The following is a 19,019-nucleotide window of genomic DNA, read 5'->3' as shown; positions in this document are numbered from 1 at the left end:
CCTTGTACTATTTTGTGGCAAATAATATCAGACGACAGGTCGTCCCTTTGACTTACCAAGAAGGTTCTGGATGAGGAGTCTTCTATGCCAGATCGAGTCCTTCAATGCAGCTTAGGCTTTTCTCTTTAAAATTTTCTTTAGAATGACATGATGGCCATCTTAAAGCAATCCATATGCATCATACTTCTTATGGATAACAAATCTTGTCTTTTTAGATAATTGCAAGGATGTAATCTTCTTCAAACTGTTGCAACAAACGGCAAATATGATAGAATGCTTTTTTTGTCCTTATATCGTATGCACTTTTCTTTTTAGATAAACAATGGGGAAATCTTCATTTTTTCTGTGCTGGAAAGGAAGCAGTTATAAAAAGAATCCATGACTTCTGCTGAAGTTTACTTGAGGATTTTTTTCTATTGCCTTGTATCTTTGTGCACTGTCTGTACTCACTATATACCAAATATCTGTACACTTTCGTCAATGTTGATTATTAGCCCCAGCAGTGCCTTTCCAGTGCTACCTGCTCGTGATGAGAAATTGTTAAGTTAGGGGATAGACTAAAAAAGCACAGATAACTTGGAAACAAAGGTCTTGGTTACAAAAATAGACAATCAAACAGCAATTTAATCAAACTTACAGATAAAACAAAAATTGTTGTAAACCAAAGCTTTGTCTAGAGATATGGTTTAGCAACACTTCAATGTGAGCGGATGTGACATTTACATAAAAGGGATTTCAATTTGCCAAAGGTTATGCTTCTATTTGTTGTTAAAAGGAATATTTCACAGTTTCCGATATTGAAAATATAAATGTATACTTTTTTACTTCTAATAATATTTTAAAATATTATCTGATACTTTTTATTGTATATAAATGCTTGTAGTAGGTATGTGAACTTTTTTAAATCTTTATATCAGACTTCACATGTAATGCTAATGCTTTCTATTACCAATCACAATCCCTTGCTTTCAAAACCTGCTTTAGATAAAAATTCAAATTCAAATCATCCGTGTTTTGTGAAATCATTTTCGTCACAGAGAATTGTCGTGATGTTTTGCTTATTGTTCTTCAAATCCTGATGTGTCCACATTCTATTTTTCATCAGGATCTCTAAGTCCGAGCTTCGTCTGTGATAACAACATTTCTAGTGACGTGGCCTTGCTTTACAAATTCTAGTAGTTTCCAATTTTAAAAAAAAAACACCGTTTGTGTAGACTCTGTTAAAATGTTTACATTTTAATAGGTGATTGGTTTACATGGCCTTGTGTATATCTTGGATAGTTAAATGTAATGTTGTCATCCCAACCTGCACAAATCAAGTGTTGTGAGAACAATTTTCACATTTTATTTAGCATGATAAACAAAAGGGGGTGGGGGGCATTGTGCATCGTCTGCTAAGCATATTTCATATCTAGATATTGTATCTTGAAGGTAAAAATTTTACATGACTTCTAATGCCCGATGATGCTTCATTCTGATTTCAAGTAAGCAAAACACAAAGTTAGCAAAGCTTCCAAATTTCAAAAAAAAAACAAATCGAAGGAAAGAATGTCATGGTCTAACCACGAGACTTTGGTTCTGGCTTACATATTGGCCAAAAGTATTGCCTTCTCTTGAGTACAGGCTGGAAAAGTGTAACCAGAAATATGAGGAAAGATCATTAAATACACATACTTCTCAAGTGTGATAATATTTTTTTTTTAAAAACGCCAGTTAAATGAGATCAGATAAATACAAATCTTGCTATTAAGTTTAAAAATATTCATAGTATTCTGTATGAAAATAAAATTGCATATGTTTCTTCACTAAAGTATACACTCAAGCATTTTGATCTGGAACAGAACTCATTTCTAGGTGCTGGACCAGAAGTTCTGTGAACTCTGAACCCTGTCCCTTTGTACAACAAAGCTGGAGACTGACAACTCAATAAGAAATTACAATAAATTCATAGCTTTGCACTTTATGTTACTGTAAAATGCACATTACTGATTTGTAAAAAACAACCACTTTATTCCTTCTTCTTTCACGACCAATAATACCTAATTTTTTTTTTCTTGGTTTAATTGTGATTCGGAACATTTTTTTTCAGATTGAAGTGTCTGATGTGAGTTATGAATTTTTTTTTTATTTTTTGAAAATCTAAGAAATTATATCAGATTTACTTTCATCTGTTTCAATTACACTATGATTACATGTATATGTGAAGTGAAGTTTCAATCAGTCTTTTTAAAACTTAACTGTATTTTATGTAGTTGTTTAAAAAAAAAATGTAACAGAATGTATGTCTTTCTGGGACTGTAATTAAAGTCAGCTAAACATTGTCATCAAATGTTCTCTTGAATTAATGACCAAAATATAAACAAACCTGAAATTCAGTTTTTCCCCCTTCACCTAGTGTCATGTTTTAAAGCTCGCTGTAATAAAGTTACCTGGACCATGTCTGGCCTTTCTCTTTTTTCTCAATGATCATTAAGTAAAATGAAGTTCGTTATTGTGATGACAAAAAAGCACAATTAAACTATCCAAATCAAGCAACCTAAGGAGTGAGATAACCACACACATTGGCAAAGCTACAAGTGATGTTTGTTATTAGAGCAATATTGCCTCAAGAGTTCACATCGTGAAAAGATATATGAAACTCCACAATGCGTGTGTGTGGAGATGGGATGGGTAGTTGGCCAAGATTTACGATGACCATTAAAACATCAGCCTGTGGTTTATAATCAAGTGCTGAGTATTTTTGAGGACACATGACTGGCAACATGCCCATCCCAGCCAGAACCGACAAGCGACTGATTCAAAAAGACAGCGCAAAGACAAGGCGACTTGCCCGACTGGAACGGTTGTCAAAACACACGTGGACAAACAAGCCAGGTGCAGGAGCGGCCGCAATCAATGACTGCCTTTCTGAAACACACGGGTATCGACCCGCGCCATTGAGTGTTTGTTGTAGGTTCCGGGCCATGCGGACAATAGAAGATGTCGTGCTGGCTGCCTACAGGCCTGACGGCTAACTTCCTTTTGAGTGCGGGAAATACTTTTCCACCTTTAGTATCGATCTCATCTATATTTATTCACACACTTGCCTGACATACATATGATACTGCTTGGTCGTGGTTTTTTTTTTTTTTTTTTCACATTTAACGACAGATACTGGAAAACTATATCTACTCAGTAAACTGCAGTGTTTGTGGACTCAATGACATTTCACTTAGTAATAATTTTCATTCTTCACAATATATAAAAATAGTTTCAGTGAAAGCGGTTTTTCATAGTTTTCATACCATTAAACTAAATAAATAAAAGAATCCATCATCACCAGCAAGATGTAGCTTACGTCAGCTTCATCTAGTGGTGGGAGTCTAAGGGACACTACTTCAGAACTAAACGGCCAATAGAAAATATTGTTACTTCCCTTACACTGCGGTCTAACTTTATACTTCACAGCGAATACCTTCGGCAGGGCGACAAACCACTTCAGATGTTATCATTCAAGTTCATAAAATGTGACAGTCATTAGCCGCGGGTACGGATGATGATGATGATGATGATGATTAGGAGTAGACAAACATTTATTATTTACAATAACTAATTAAAAAATAACAGTACTCATAATTGTTTTATTTCCCATCCCCCGCCCCGACACACACACACACACACTAAGAACAACTAAATGATAATTACTTTCCTTGAGAATATGAAATCATGTTGAAAATACTTTCACCTCTAGCATTCATGTGCTTTATAATCGTTTCATAGTCTGCAAAACATGTGAGAAGTTTTAAATAAAACAAATAAAACACATGCAAGAATGAGATTGACTTTATCTGGAAGAATAAGAGATATAAAATTGAAAGGACCTTTATTATACAGACTGAGGGAAGGAGAGCTAAAGTTTTTTGACAAATGCACCGTTTACAAAGCACTAAAGTTGTCCGGGATAAGAAAAACTTGCAGAACACTAATTGGAAATCATTTCTAACCTCTTTCTAAGGTGTCCAAATATGATAAATTCGGGGGAGTTTTTGAGCACCTTAACATACAAAATTTTTGAAGGAAAATTCTCGTTATGCATATCATCCTTCTGCTTGCAATTAATTTCTTTTATGAGTCTATGTTATTCAACTGGATTAACTACGACCTTTCAAGAATCAAAGATTTATTAGATTAACATGACAAACTTAGTAAACTTGAAATTCAGAACAAAATATTAATATCTTTTTTTCTAGAATATTATGGGCTTTATAAGTTATAAAACGATACCAGAAATGTGCGAATACTTTTTCCTGTACATAAGAATAGTCAAATGGATACAGTCTTATCTACTTACGGCAAATTTCTTTCTTTGCCATTGTAGATGTCTAAATCGCGACTTAACAGTGACTATTTTATAGTATTACGTAGACAACATATCGTTGTCTAATTAAAAAATAATAATAATAAAACAATATTTCCATTGAAAGCCTAATGATATCTCTGATTTCACTTTCCCGTAAATAATTAAACAAAAAAGAAAGGGAAAAGGAAATAACACAAAATAGCACAAAAAATAAAACAAAAAATAACACAAGAAAATAACACGAATAATAACACATCTTTGTGACTTCGAAATGCTTATGGCTTCCTTTCTAGATTAAGCTTTCTCAACAATGCGCGTTTGCTTATTTTACAGCACTCACTGACCTCACTCACACCCGATAAACACACTTACACATACACATACCATGCACGCACATACAAAGGCTAAATGTAAACACGCTGGTGCTAAGTCCAGTCTTCCTCCGCCTTTGCAGCGCACCCCGACAGAATATACCCGTCACGCGCCACTTAACGGTCCAGCAAACATATCAACACCACCTGCCGTGACGTGCCCACCGTCAAAGAAGCACAAAGACCAGGTTGGCACGCTCGACAAGCCCGGGTGTTAATGAGGTCGTGTCGTCTGGTGGCACGGGTATCCCCCGGGATGAGGCTAACCTTATGTCACGCTCCAATCGAGGGTAAGCGGGGATAGGCGGGTGGCTTTGTAATGTCAACTAGTAGAACTCCATGTGTACTGTTGCTATAGACGCTTCTTTGAAATGTTTGGGGGAGGGTTGAAGGAGGAGGGAGGGAGAAGAGGAATTTGTGGACACGAGGGCGCCAACGGTCAGATCCTTACGTCACGAGAGCGGTGTCCGGTGACACATCAGCCACCCACCCCAGGTCTGGATTAAAGTCAGTGAGAGGCTAATGTGCTCCAGCCTGTCAAGCTGATGCCTGTGGGGACCATCACTCAGCAGAGATCGAGTTTCACGCCCTTCCTCCGACTGCCCTCCAGCAGCAATGAAAACTCCATTTAGGGTTCCCCAGAGTGTTGTCCCCCTGAAACAAGACTTTGACATCATTTCCCTCCACACACTTGTGTTCGCAGATTTACAGGTGAGGATTAAAAGAGACTCAAAAGCTGCTACAGGTGTGCTTAGCTTCAAAATGGTACTAAACTGGGGAAGCAGAACCGGGTATATCATGAAAAAGCTATCGTAGTCTTTACCGTCAAGGTTTTCCACACATGAAAAGTAAAGAAAGCTTTAGGGCCGTAATAACTGAAATACCCAGTAGCAGAGTCACATGATGATCTTTAGAAAATGATTTTTTTCAACTTTCTTAGCACTTTAAAAAGTTTGCCATTCCTCGTTTTCCTTAAAAAAAACAAAACAACCTGAACATTTTAGCTTAATGTTTCTAGCACTCGTGAACCTAAGAACACCTCTACTTTCAGCTCCCAAACCTCACATTTTATTTAGCACAACACTTTTTTGCATGCTAAAAAACACATAGAGAAGGATGAAAAATTGTTTTAAATTTTTAGCATGAGATAGTGACATATATCTATCAATGATCTGTAAAAGACAAAGCCGCCATTATAAACTGAAAACTGTAGTACGAAAATGTACCCAAGCACTTTATTTCGGGTAACTCTTTAACATCGCTCAGAAAGAAATTAATTTGAGAGAAAACTGTAACAATGTTTCATTTTCATTTAGTTAGGGTTTCTAACAACAACAACAACAACAACAACAAACAACAACAACAACAACAACAACAACAACAACAACAACAAACAACAACAACAAGTAGAAAAGTCAACAAGACCTGTGAATGACTCCAGACTTTGTGTCTCAATGAGGAAAGCATCCACCCATATTTTGTTTCTTTTAGGGGAGGAGTGAGAAGCAATCCCCCTAAAAAAAAAAAATAAAAAAACAAAAACAACTAAAAACCTAAACTAAGTTTAAAAGCTGAAATTACTTGGAACGAAAAAAAGGATAAGAAAATGGCCATACATAATGTGAACTTTAAAGTTATTAAAGGGTTGATGAGGTCAGGTGGGGGAGACCTGGCAGTCGAAATCCAGACACTGCAACCAGATGATGAATGAAGGGGAGACAGCAACAACCATCGTCTATTACCTGGCGTCAGAGGCAGAGGAAGGTGATGTTTGTGGGGGTGGTGGTTACAGGTGGGAAAGATGAAGTGCCTGCAAAACACCGAGATCAGTAGCATGTCAGGTGAGACAGCTCTGTCAGCCACCACAAGAAGCTGTTGGGTCCAGAAGCAAGCATGGCAGACACCCTCTCTCTCTCATAAAAAGTTCTTTACTAGAAGTCATGCAACCCAAAGATTGTTTTTCTACACGTATCTACGTTTGGCTATAAAAATTCGAGTTAATTCACTACAATATCTTGAAACAATCTTTATTGTCTGGCAAGGATCGTGTGTTCCCTGTTCATGTTTCAGTACACGGTACTACAATTGTAACATCGCATGGTCAGCTTTTCAACATGCATAATGTTTTAACACCACTTGTTACTGCTATTAAATTGAACAACAGCTGTGGAATTAAAGCTGTATGAAACGAAATTATCAAGATCGTTTTCTTAAAATATTTGTCAGAATAAAAGCATACCTCCTTTGTGACTTGTTTGGGGACTTTGGAATGTTCCTCCTAGAAAAAAAACCAACAGTAAACAAAATAAAAAAACCCCAGAAAAACAGAGAAAGAAAGAAGATTGGACAACAAGCTGTGAAACCGCAGACACTAAACATTCAGAGAATTTCACAGTGCAAGCCAGACGACTATGGAAAACATGTCAAGGAAAGACAACTACTAATTCTGACCATTTCAAGCCCGTTCCATTTCTCTCCCTTTGTCCGTTAAGTCCAAACAAGGATCGGGATTAAAATATGGTTGCATCTTTGAAACTGTTGCTTAAAAATGAAAATACTTTGGTAGAACAGATAACCCTCGTCAGTCGAGGAACACAGTGCAGGTGCTCAAGGTACAGCTATTCACAGACGCATATTTTCCTAAGCACAACACTCCTTTACCAGTCGCTACCTGTCAGTCAGGAGCGTAACTCTAGCCTGACACCGTCGTCTTTGCTCCGTGTTACCTGCCCTTGTTTTGCGCTTGGCAGGCGGTGCGGCGAGTGCGCGAGAGGGCGCGTGGTCAAATTGCTCCATTATCAGCACGAGGCTCTGTTTCTCCGCTTCTTCCGGGCAACTGTCACAGAGAGACGGAGCGCCAAAACACTCTAACCAGCTTCGCGCAGACATGTTGCGGCCATTCCGCGCGGCAAGTCTTGTCAGCCCGGATGGGCAGATAATTAAGCGAGCGAAAGAACAGCGGCACTATCCCTCTCCACCTCCCCCCCACTTTTTTTTTTCGGTCACTGTTCCTCCTGTGCCTATGTCCCGTACCTGGTGAGGTGACTGTGAGGTGAACCTCATTCTCTACAGACACAGAAGCGGTTACATGGTAATCTTTAAAGGATGTGAGAGAACCGTTTAAATCACATTTTTTCGGTAGCATCCTGTGAGTTTCATCCACATGCTTGGTAATGAATGTGTTTGTATGTGTGTGCATTTGCACCTGTCCACAAGTCTGTTTGCTTCCTTGCGAATGTACTTGCACGCATGAAGGTAAAGAGAACCCAAACAGGTGCAGACAAAGAGCACCATGAACGTCTCGTCCGAGACGAGATTTGAACCCAAGAGACCTTTGCAACACTCAATGAAACATTGAAGACGGATCACAGAAAGTTATCTCCTCTGATAAATCAGGGAATTATTTCTGGTAGGTCTACATGGGAGGCAGATCTTGAACCTTTTTGCATTTTGATTCATTAACTCACTAGCTCCCTTATCCAACAATCAAGGGTTCAAACCATGCATGTATACAGCTTCATCTTTCAAAACACTCAAAATTAATATAAAATGAAAATAATGTTTCATATTTAATTTATATATATATAGCCTTCGGTTCCTTGATATTATATTATAGTCATTGCTGTCTGAATCTCATTAGACTAAGAATCATCTTAGAATTTCAACAAGTCGAATGTCCATCTTTAAATATCAGCGAGCTGAGCGACATTTGTCATATGGGAGGAGGGGATGTAGTCCACGGCTCATCCAGATCGTTCTTCGCTGATCCAATAAAGGCAGACTTTGCATTCACAAAATCACAGACCCGTCAATCACCTTTAATAATTAGCCACGCCCCTTGGCGCTGTCCTGGGTAGCTTACATCAGCCCAGTCACCTTGTCATCCATACTTGTCCCCCCCCCTCTTTTTCCCTCCACCTCTCGTCCTTCTCTTTGCCGCCACAGTTACTTTTCGATCACTTTCCCCCCTCCGATCACGACACCTGCACCGTACTGTTCAATCTAATCTCTCTCTCTCTCGTTCTCCCCCACCCACCTTGGCTCCCTCAACAACCTTTCAGGTGCGTGTTTTGATGGGACAGGTAAATTAGCGTCAGAGCAGGAGAATTCTGTGAAGTCGTCTGCGTGTTGTAGCTGCTGTCACGGGAGACGCTTCAGTGCAATCATGTTGCAGACATGGCAGCCCGGCGCCTGCCCGGGATCCCGACGCCTTGTCCTCAGTCACTGGTGATTACTTTCTGATCCAATTTTGTCCAGGGCTTTGATCCTTGCGTTTTCTCTTCCTTCCAACCTCCTCTCCTCCCCTCTTTCTTCTCTGCTCCCCCTTCCACCTCCAGCCCGGTCTTCCGACTTGTACCCATCCTAGTCGCAGGATTTGTTTAGAACACGCCACTCAAGCGTGACCTACCCCGAATGAGAGGTGATGGATTAGATGGATTAGCTGACAAGGAACTAAAGCTTGCTGGTCTTATTGAACACCTTGAAAAACCGGAGGACATGGAGAGCTGCAGCAATGACTAAGCTGATGGCTAAGTAACTTTTAGCTACCTCTCTCTCCTTACTCTACGGCAACTGCAATGTTCTTGGACCCTGACTTGCAAAGGAGAAAACAGTTGACTAAAAATAAGAAGCTTCAAAAAAGTCCTTTGCATCTACATCGAAGACCACATCCCCACTTTACAAACGGGTATTGGGCTAATAACTGAGCCCTGTGACGACCTGGCCACAGCAAACAGAAGTGTATGGACACATCTTAAAATCAGCAGGACTTCAGAAAATGATAGAGAACGAGGGAGGAAGTGTTCGACAAAAGAAAACAAAAATAAGCAAAGAACATCGAAGAGTGGACTATCCCCTTGTTCGTGACTAAACCATTACTAAAAAAACCAAATACATTGAGTTTTTGGAGCAGAATATGTTGTCTGCTGACCACTACAAGAGGATGCAATTGTTTAGTTAAAGTAAACGATGCTTCGAATGAAAGTATTAAAAAATATATAATTCATATTCAAAATACGAAAACTGGTGTCACTCATTCACCTTCTCTGCAGCTTATCCTGTCATTTATTGACGAGCAACCCACGAGTGCTCCCCTATAATATACATGAGAAAAAATAGTTCAGAGACGCCGCATCACTTCAAAGTGTTTTGTGGAGATGGCTCCCGCATAGTTACACTAGTAGTTAGTGTCCTTCCCCTATTTGTCTTCCTTTCCAGCACCAGCTCGTCTTTCCTATCTCTAAATTAATTAGACTGAGCCATTTTGCATTGTCATTCATCTACTTGTACCCAAAGAGCCATTTTCTCCACACACAGACTTTGAAATGCTCAGCTATTTTCGGAGTTTCTTCTTCGTCATTTCAGTGGGTCTGAGGATGCGACGAGCAAGCTTTCAAGAACGCTGGGTGTGGGATTACAAAGAACAATCCCGACTTAAAATTGAAAGAAAGTAGACGATACATACACATACAGACAAGGGGAAAAATGCAGAAAAAAGATAAAATTGAGGAAGTGATTCAGGGGAGATAAAAAGGAAAACTTGAAAAAAAAAAGAAAGTGGACGAGAAGGAATGAAGAATGAATCAAAAGAAATAAAAAAAGGAGTCTGTTAATATGGTCTACTCCATTTTTACGATGTTCAATCTGTTTACTTAATGGTCACCAGCCAGGTCAAAACGGAAGAGTTACCTGCCCGCTATACTTAGACAGTAATGACAGCATAGGTTTCGGAAAGAAATTTGAGAATCGCAGAGGTTGACATCGTAGGAGTGCTTTGACGCCATCAGTTAGGCTCCAGCAACTTCTAAAATAAACTTTCCAGTTTTTCAAAGACACCCCTCGAAGCTGCCCATAATATTCCAACAGCTTCCGGTCAGAATGACGCACGACAGAAAGTGTTTTGCTGACAGAAGTCGTGCATCTCTGTACTCACCCGTCAGAGCTATTTACGATGCTTTTAAAATAGACACAAACACACACCCTCACCATTTCAACTCAGGCTACTCAAAAATGTTATTCGAGTCCTGAGAGGATTTTGTTTAGAGGAAACATGCAAATGTCTCAAAACAGCTGACGGGGAGAAAAAAAAATCAGCTTCTTTTGTCCGCACAGTAAACTGCCCTCATGTCTGCCACGCTGTCTTTCCATTCTGTTTCAGAATAGCATCTTCTTGATGTGGGCGTGTGTATATCTACGTATATGTATTTAATGTATGTGTGTTTTTGTATGTAGGGTAACGGTGGTAGTGGGTTGGTGTGTTTATGAGGGAGCGCAATGGGGGTTGAGTGCGGGGTTAGGGGAGAAGGGGAAGGATTAAAATTATTCTTCCGTCTAGCCCGAAAACCTTTTTTTTTTAACAAAGATATGGAGGAACCTTTGCGTGCAAAAAAGAAGAATTTTTATGCAGAGACGATTTTTTTAAAACACCAAAGAATTTTTTTTAAGTTGACCTGCTCTGAGAAATTAACTTTTGATTCTGAACTACTTCCACATACTTTGTCTTGATGTTTGATCTGTCAATAGTTAGTGACGAAACTACCATTTCTACTTTCAGTTTTAATTGATATCGGTGTCTTCTTTCATGGCTTTTATCTTTTAGATATGCCTATGTCATAAGAATACGTTTACAAGAGCCTGTGGTGAGTGTGTGCATCTGCCTACCTTTGTCGGCTTTTGTAATTTACAACGTGGAGCAATCACAGTATAAAAAAGTCAAATTATTTTTATTTCTTCTCTGTTTTTTTTTTCTTTCTTTCTTTCTTTCACAAACTCTCAAATATTCCCAGTATTTGTGCAGCATTTTGCAGTTTCGTTATAAAAGCCTTGGCACTGCATTGCCTCGATCTGTCCCCGCCCATCAGACTTAAAATCCTGTCCATTATTTTCTTATTGGTGGTTGATAGTGGATAATGAAATTGCTCAGATAAGATCCGGAAATGCCAGAATAGAGGATCGTTTTCGCGTTGGCTCGAGTCCTAATTTCCGCGAGCAAGTCTCTAGCGTAACGAGTGAGTTCGTTTCACCTCCCCTCGGCTCCTACCTGTGCGCCGAGTGCAAACAAAGGAAGCGCGGAGCGGGTGGTGTTTCCACCGAATGACCGAGGAGATGATGCGTTTATGAAAATCATAAATCAAATAAAATGCTCGCGGGTCGTCTTGTTGTCTGCGGGCTTCTTCTGCAGTGGGATAACAGCGCCCCCTGGATGTGGAGTCTGTGGCGGAGGATTAGCCTCTCTCGCACGCACCGGACTCACGCCCTGCGCATGTCCACAGGTGGTCGGCGACAGAGAGGCTGTAAAGTGACGTCACGAGGGTGGCGGGGCGGAGTGGGACTGGAAGCTTGGACTGGACCGAGGTGGCGGTCGGAAGGTGGAAACTTTCTCAGTAACTTTTTTCGTCTGTAAAAGATTGTAAGCGCACCTTGAACTCGTGGCGACTAGAGTCAGACACGTGACCAGTTTAGTCAGTCCGTTGTCTGCAGACAAGACTACAAAGCCTGGAGGTCAGCTTGACCAATCGTACAGACTGTCAGCCACATGTGTAATGCATAACACTATCATCATTCAGCCTGGAGTTAAAAATAATCCAATGATACTGCTGATGCTTGAAGAGTATGTGCACTAGGCCAATGGAGTAGGAGGAAGGACCACCATCCACAAGCTCTCCAAAGCTAAGCATCTTCCTACGCAACTGTAAATTAGACATTATTTTGGATAAATTAGCAAAGTATGCGCGTATTCAGAGTGAATCCATTAAAAGTTTTGATCGGGGTAGTAGGGCAAAAAGTTCGGCCATGCTGGAAATGTAGCAAAAAGGGAGACATTAAGGTGACAAAATCTAGACCACAAAAAGAAGGATAATATAAAAATAGGACAGAAAAAAATGAAGTGCAGTTTCTTGCCATTATTTAAAATGTCTAGAGGCCGAAAACATAAAGGAGGAAGAACAAAAGGACATAATCAAGGGGAAGATAATCGAAATACATTGCCGCCAGATGAGCAAAGAGAGTAGAGCCCCTTTGGTGATGGAGGAGACAACATGATGAACACGTTTACCAAGGGTTACAGGAAGGATCACTAACATAGTAATCATGTGACCTGTACGGCAGACAAAGTAACTGGGGTTTATCCATGCTGTTGTTTTAGTCAGACGACAATCACGTGACTTGTACAGCTGCCACTAGTACTTGAGAGAGTGACAGAAGGAGGGATATTGGTATACAGAAGACAAAAGCATGGAATGTTATATTGGCAAGAAATGAGCGGATTCTATTGCAGTCTTCATAGGATTTTGCCAGCTAGGGTAACACACACACACACGCTCGCATACACTCGAGCCACAGTCGCACACTGGTAGCAGCCAGGAACCTTCTCACAACTGTGTATCTGCGCCAGCTGGTCGACTTGTGCCACGTGACCCAACTCGACATCGAATCCTTCATACCAGGTGGACAGAGCGAGAACTGGGAGACAATCGTCAATTAGTGGGTAGGTTGGTCCACTGCTCACCACTGCTCACCACTGCTCATGATATCAACCACTGAATCCTCCAGTTGTTGTCCTCCTCCCCTATCCCCCGACGACGAGCACTAAGTGACCAGCGTAACTGCTTGTCTGTTGGCACTCATCAAGGGTTGTATTTATGTACATATGTACACATATATAAACACACGTATCTCTTTTACACATTAAACTCGTGTGTGCACTTATTCATATCTTTCTTGCTTCCTGTTCATTTGTGTGCGTGCGTGCGTGCGAGCCGGAGGAGAGTGGCATGAATATACCGAGACAGATGTTAGGAACGTACGGCGCACACAGAAATACCATAAGTCAGGAAAATTACTAAAGGTGTATTTTAAAAGTTTGTAAGTTTGTTAATTAGTGTCTGTACGATTCAAATTAAACTATTTTTATTACAGAAAACAATTAAATGTCTAAAAAATGTGTCGAAACGAAAATCATTTTTAAAGTGAATATGACTGCCATCTTGGAGTAGTCACGTGCAATCCTACATCGACAAACAAGTCAAGACAGAATCATAATTATTACTGTTATTTATTTATTCATTCATTATTCTAGAAACGCTTTTTTCTGTCAACATCATGGTGGAGCCACGAAAGACAGAATTTATTTCGATGAAACCGATGACGAAAACTAGCGTTCAGCTCATTTTCCGTGCTGTAGTTTTCCAGTTACCCCCCTCTGCGCATGGGCCTGCCTTTGCAATGGAAAATTGTCACCTGATACCTGGTTCTTAATAGTAGCTATGGATATTTATTCCTCGTGAAATTGTCGTCGCAGCTTTTTTTCCAGGTGAACGGGGACATTTCCTCTGCCGGAGCATAAAGAAATTGCGGCGAGCGGCAGCAGGTGAAAAGCAGGGGGGAGCGGGACGAAGGAGTAACATGACTTTTTGCATCTGACATAATCATGGCGATAAAGAGTTATGGCCACAGTAAATTTTACAGTGGGAGGACTGACGCGAGGCAGGGTGAAATGGCGCAGATCCCCAATTTTAAATGTGTAACACCGCCGTTACGAGCAACGGCACTGTCAGTCGTCACTTCCACCAGAATAATGAGGCTGTAGTGGAGCATGTGATAACTGTTTAAAAGTGGAGGGAAATAAAATGAAGTCCTATTTGAAAACGAAGTAGAGACAAGGACACACATGTCTAAACCAATGTATCACAGGACTGGGGTGAGAACTCCACAACTTCACCGTCTAGTTGGCTGCGAATTCGCTTTTAATTCTCATGAATACCCAGGAACAGATTTTTAACCTTACTAAACCTTTAAGTTATTCAATGATAACATGTAATATAAAAGTATGGTTATAAGAAACTAGAAATTACTATATAAAATATTAAAACAGACGATTGACATTTTTTGTGATAACGCATCTGTTTGGATGAAGTAAAAACAATGTAATCGAATAATATTGGTTTGAATTGGTTTAAAGTTGGTTTGGACTAAATGGCTAATTATGTTATTTCTCTAGAGAATTTATAAATATAATGCCCCAGACTATTTTTTGTATATGAAGAAAGAGCTCTGAAATGACATTTTTGTTGGCATCCATCTGAAATAAATCGCAGTTATTGTGTTTTTATTATAATCCCTTTCATGTAAAAAGTTTGAACAGTGTTTCACTGAAGGAGATAAACTCTCCAAAGATGACTAAAGGGTTAAAGCTATTCATGACATCTGCATCAAGTTTGCTCAACAGTTTTCTTAGGAAACAATCTTTAAAAAAGCAATTAATACTCCCCCCTCACCCACCAAACCTTCGCCTACCTTCCCATTCCAAAGTTTCTGGCTTCTCCAGGAAGAAAAATATCGCCGAGACCCAGCGAGTCCCCCTTTTTCCAATGGCAGTTGACATAATTAGCTTAAGGTCAGCCCCCAAAACATGGACAGCCTAAGAAGGACAGACATGCCAAACACATCAAGTCCCTGCTTTCCCCCAGCTCTGCACTTTGGCAATCGTGATTAAACCAAAGTCTTGGCGAAAGCAAGGGTCCCGGCGAGACTCCAGCAACTCGCTCGAGATTTTTCAGGAAGAACCTGGACTGGCTTTGCATTTATCCCCGAGTGTTGAGGACCTAACCAGCCTGAGTGTCGGCGAGTTACTTACCCTCTTGGGGACGTAACTCCTCCTACAAGCCCTTACAGCAACATTAGTTATTTATCTAATCGCAAAAGGTTAATGAGATTTTAGCAACAAGAATAATAAAATAATAAAAGGGAGATGAGAGCCACGTAGTCGCTATCTCTCAGACAGACAGACAGACAGACGGACGGACTGACGGACAGACAGAGGAAAAGAGAAGAAAGGGCATGAAGAGAAAAACTGTTATCTGTGTGTCACGACTAGCTAAGCATGAAATCCTCAGAAACCTATCCAGCCCCTCCCCAGCCCCACTTTCGCGAAAGAGCTCTTTCATGGTTCGCTTGTGGTTGATAAATAAAATCGAAGTCGAAGGTGGACAGCAGGAAAAGTCACAAGGAAAGAATGATGGAACGATTCATGTTGCAGACGACGAGAGTAAAATTATGCAGATGGGCAAGCAGCAAACAAACCCGGCACGCAAGTGAGTGTGGGGGACCTCCTACGACGAACAAAATGGTTCGAATGAGATGCCGGGAACCTTCACGAGGGTTTTCCTGCAATTTGTGCGCGCGCCGTGTAAGGAAATCGTCGCTAAATCTCGCGCTAACGACAGGCATGTGAAAGCGTGCGCAAAAGGCAATTTCCGGTGCGTACGCCATTTTCCGCCGCCATTTTGCATGATTACCTGCCACAAAGATGGCGCCTGTTGAAACTCGCACGGGGAAGGAAGCCACCGTTTGTTCGTCTGCTCATTCAAGCATAACTGTCGTCTGCTGTTTTTAGTGACGAGGGAAGCTCACAATTTGAGAGGATTTTTTTTTTAATGGACGGGTCAGAACGGCGATGCAACCTGTGTCTTTTTGTGATTTTACCTGGAGTTTGGTATAATTTTGTTCCAAACTCACAGCTAAACCAGAGAGATGAGTTACCTGTAATGGCAGAAAGTTTCATTCTTGTATCTGACTTTGAATCAGAACTAGAATTTTATCAGGTATTTATCTTAGACGTCCGTCTGCAAAATGAATGTAGGACAGCAAAAAAAAAAAAAAAAAAAAAAAAACAAAACAAAAAAAAAAAAACAACAAAACAAACAAAAAACAAAACAAACAAAACAACAACAACACAAAACAAAAGAAAAAACACAAAAAAAACCACAAAACAAAAAACTAAAAACAACAACAACAAACAAAAACAAAGTAAAGCAAACTAAACAGTTAATTTGTTTGCTGCAACACAAAATGACAAATAAATTAAAGATTAAACCATTGAATTATTCTGCCATTCCATCGGATTGATTATCTAACCATATAAAATAAACACCTACTTCATTTATTATAATTAATTATAAAGGTTTAAAACGCTGTTAAATTGTGATCATAGATAATTGAAAACTTTTTAAAAATATAATTTCAAACAAAAGTGTTGGCTCCTGTAGGTCCAGCGTGCATGTCAGGCACCTCCGATTTCTGCTTGGATGAAATCCCACCCAATCGCTCGATACTGTCTAACGAAGCCGCAGGTAATTATCGCCGCTTGCATCTCTGGCGCCGCCATTACATGGGCGGCCATTGTTTAAGCCGGTGTTAGTCGCTCTTTGTGTCAGCGATACCCGTGTTTACACGGGTGCAGTTGCGCGCCCTCCGTCAAGCCTCGCTGGCGACCAGTTGCGTCACCGCCTCCACTTGCCTTTCACTGCAACCACCATTATTATCTCTCTTTTTGTCTTTTGGCCCCAAAACTTGTTTCCTCTTGGCCGTAAATGGCGGTTTTGAGCCTGTGGTTGGCGGCGCTAGTTCCTGGCTTCCTTTTCCTTTTTCTTTCCATTTTCGCTCTTCTTGTCAGCGATTTGTAATAGAAGAAGAAAGAAAATTCCTGTTTCAGGTATTTAAAATAAATGGTTTGCACATAAAGATCCATGGAACGATGTCCGGAAAGCTGAGGCTACACCCTACTAATTGGCTCGAAGAGGGGAGAAGAAAAACACAATCAAAGTTGTTTGAATAGGAAAATATAATCCAAAAGTAATTCAGTCTGTCCTTCAGAGATAATTACTACAAACCACGTAAGGTATATAAACGCAAAGACCAAAACACTGGTAATTCTGTTTATCCATTTAAAGTTAGAAATTGTCTTGCAAGTGTGATTTTTTTGTTAAATGTGTATGCTAAGTGCACCTTGACCTTTTCATTGTAATATTGTTTTATCATTGTGTTTGCTTGAACTCCATCTGTGGTGAGTGCGGTTGTTGGAGGTAACTAAAGTCACGTGGCTCCCAGTATATCATTCATTTGCGTTTTGTGTACATGCTGATATTTGTATATATCTCTAGAATAAATTACCCAAATTTACGGAAGTACTATCTGACATTGAGTTTTACTCAGTCGTTAGAAGAAAATGTTGCACGCCCCTAGAACTTTAAAATGTCTTCTTCTGTACCTCGCCTTCCACCCAAAAAAATCCCATGATGTCACCAAGGAGCCTCTGTTCCTTCGGGTCGTCTCCGATGGGAGGCAATTTTGTCGTCCAGACTTTTATTCGATGGAGTAGCTTCCCGCCCTTTCGCCCCGCACTGATTTACCGATCTTGGCGCCGCCACAATACATCTGGCGCAACGGCAAACATGGCGACAAGGGGAAGGCACTCTAAAGCGATTACGCTGGTCGATGGTGGCGGGCCTGTCAATTTAGTGCGCGATGATAACTAGTGGCGCGCGTACCGCCGGCCTCCTGCGCCTGCGCGAGAAGCAGCGGAAGTTCCCTCGCAGACGGTAACGAGCTGAAAATGACGAAACGGATGACAGAACCGGTGACCCGTAATTACATCGGGGGGTTGGCTGGGGAGTGGTCGCCGCGTGAATTCGCTGTTTACCTCCCTTTATGGTCAGGAACAATGCGTGTATGTCGTCGCACCTTGCGATGGCGGCTTGATGGCGATGATGAGCTTGCTGACGAAAGTGCAGGCAATGACCTCTGACACCTGGACTGTAGATTGCAGAATGCATGCACGTGTGTTTGTGTGTGTGTGTGTGCATGTTACGGGTATGTGTGGGTGCATAACTGTATGGGTAGCTATCAATGGTTAGCCGCAACTTGTCCGAACGGTCAGAAAGAATCAGGACGGTGACCTTTGCCCCTTTGACCTGCTTGAATTGATTCAAAATTTTATCGCATCGCACCGACTCGCAGCCAACGCCTTTCGCATAATATTGTAGATAATGCGTATGACATCACCATTTGCTAATACTTTATCGACTGTTATATGCTAATGTACATGAGCGCATCTCCAAGGAGGCTACCATTATGTTTCCCTCTGCATACCATAATTTTATGAGGGTTAATAGAAGGCTGGAGGGGTGGGGGACCCGAGTTCTCTTTTTGCCACTGGTGGCTCGACAGCCTGATTCATAAAGAACAGATCCGCCTGGTTACTGGGCAGACAACTCGACTTCAACATGTGAAGCAAGGCGATACACGACACGTCACACGAGACTTAAAGACCTGGTGGAGTGAAATTTGCTTCTAAGGACCAGAACTTACTCAAAGATACTTCTTCCAAAATCCGGGTGACTACTTCCCCTTTCTTTTGGAGATACACGTCTTCAAACGTATTCATGAACAATGAATACAATGACGTCAGCATTGTATATACATATGTTTACATTGTCAAACCTAGAGGTGGGATGAAAGGTTAATGAGACGGA

Source organism: Pomacea canaliculata, linkage group LG14 (assembly GCF_003073045.1).
Source record: "Pomacea canaliculata isolate SZHN2017 linkage group LG14, ASM307304v1, whole genome shotgun sequence".
Lineage (NCBI taxonomy): Eukaryota > Metazoa > Mollusca > Gastropoda > Architaenioglossa > Ampullariidae > Pomacea > Pomacea canaliculata.
The sequence above is the reverse complement of the archived record's forward strand: the minus strand, read 5'-3'. Positions refer to the sequence as shown.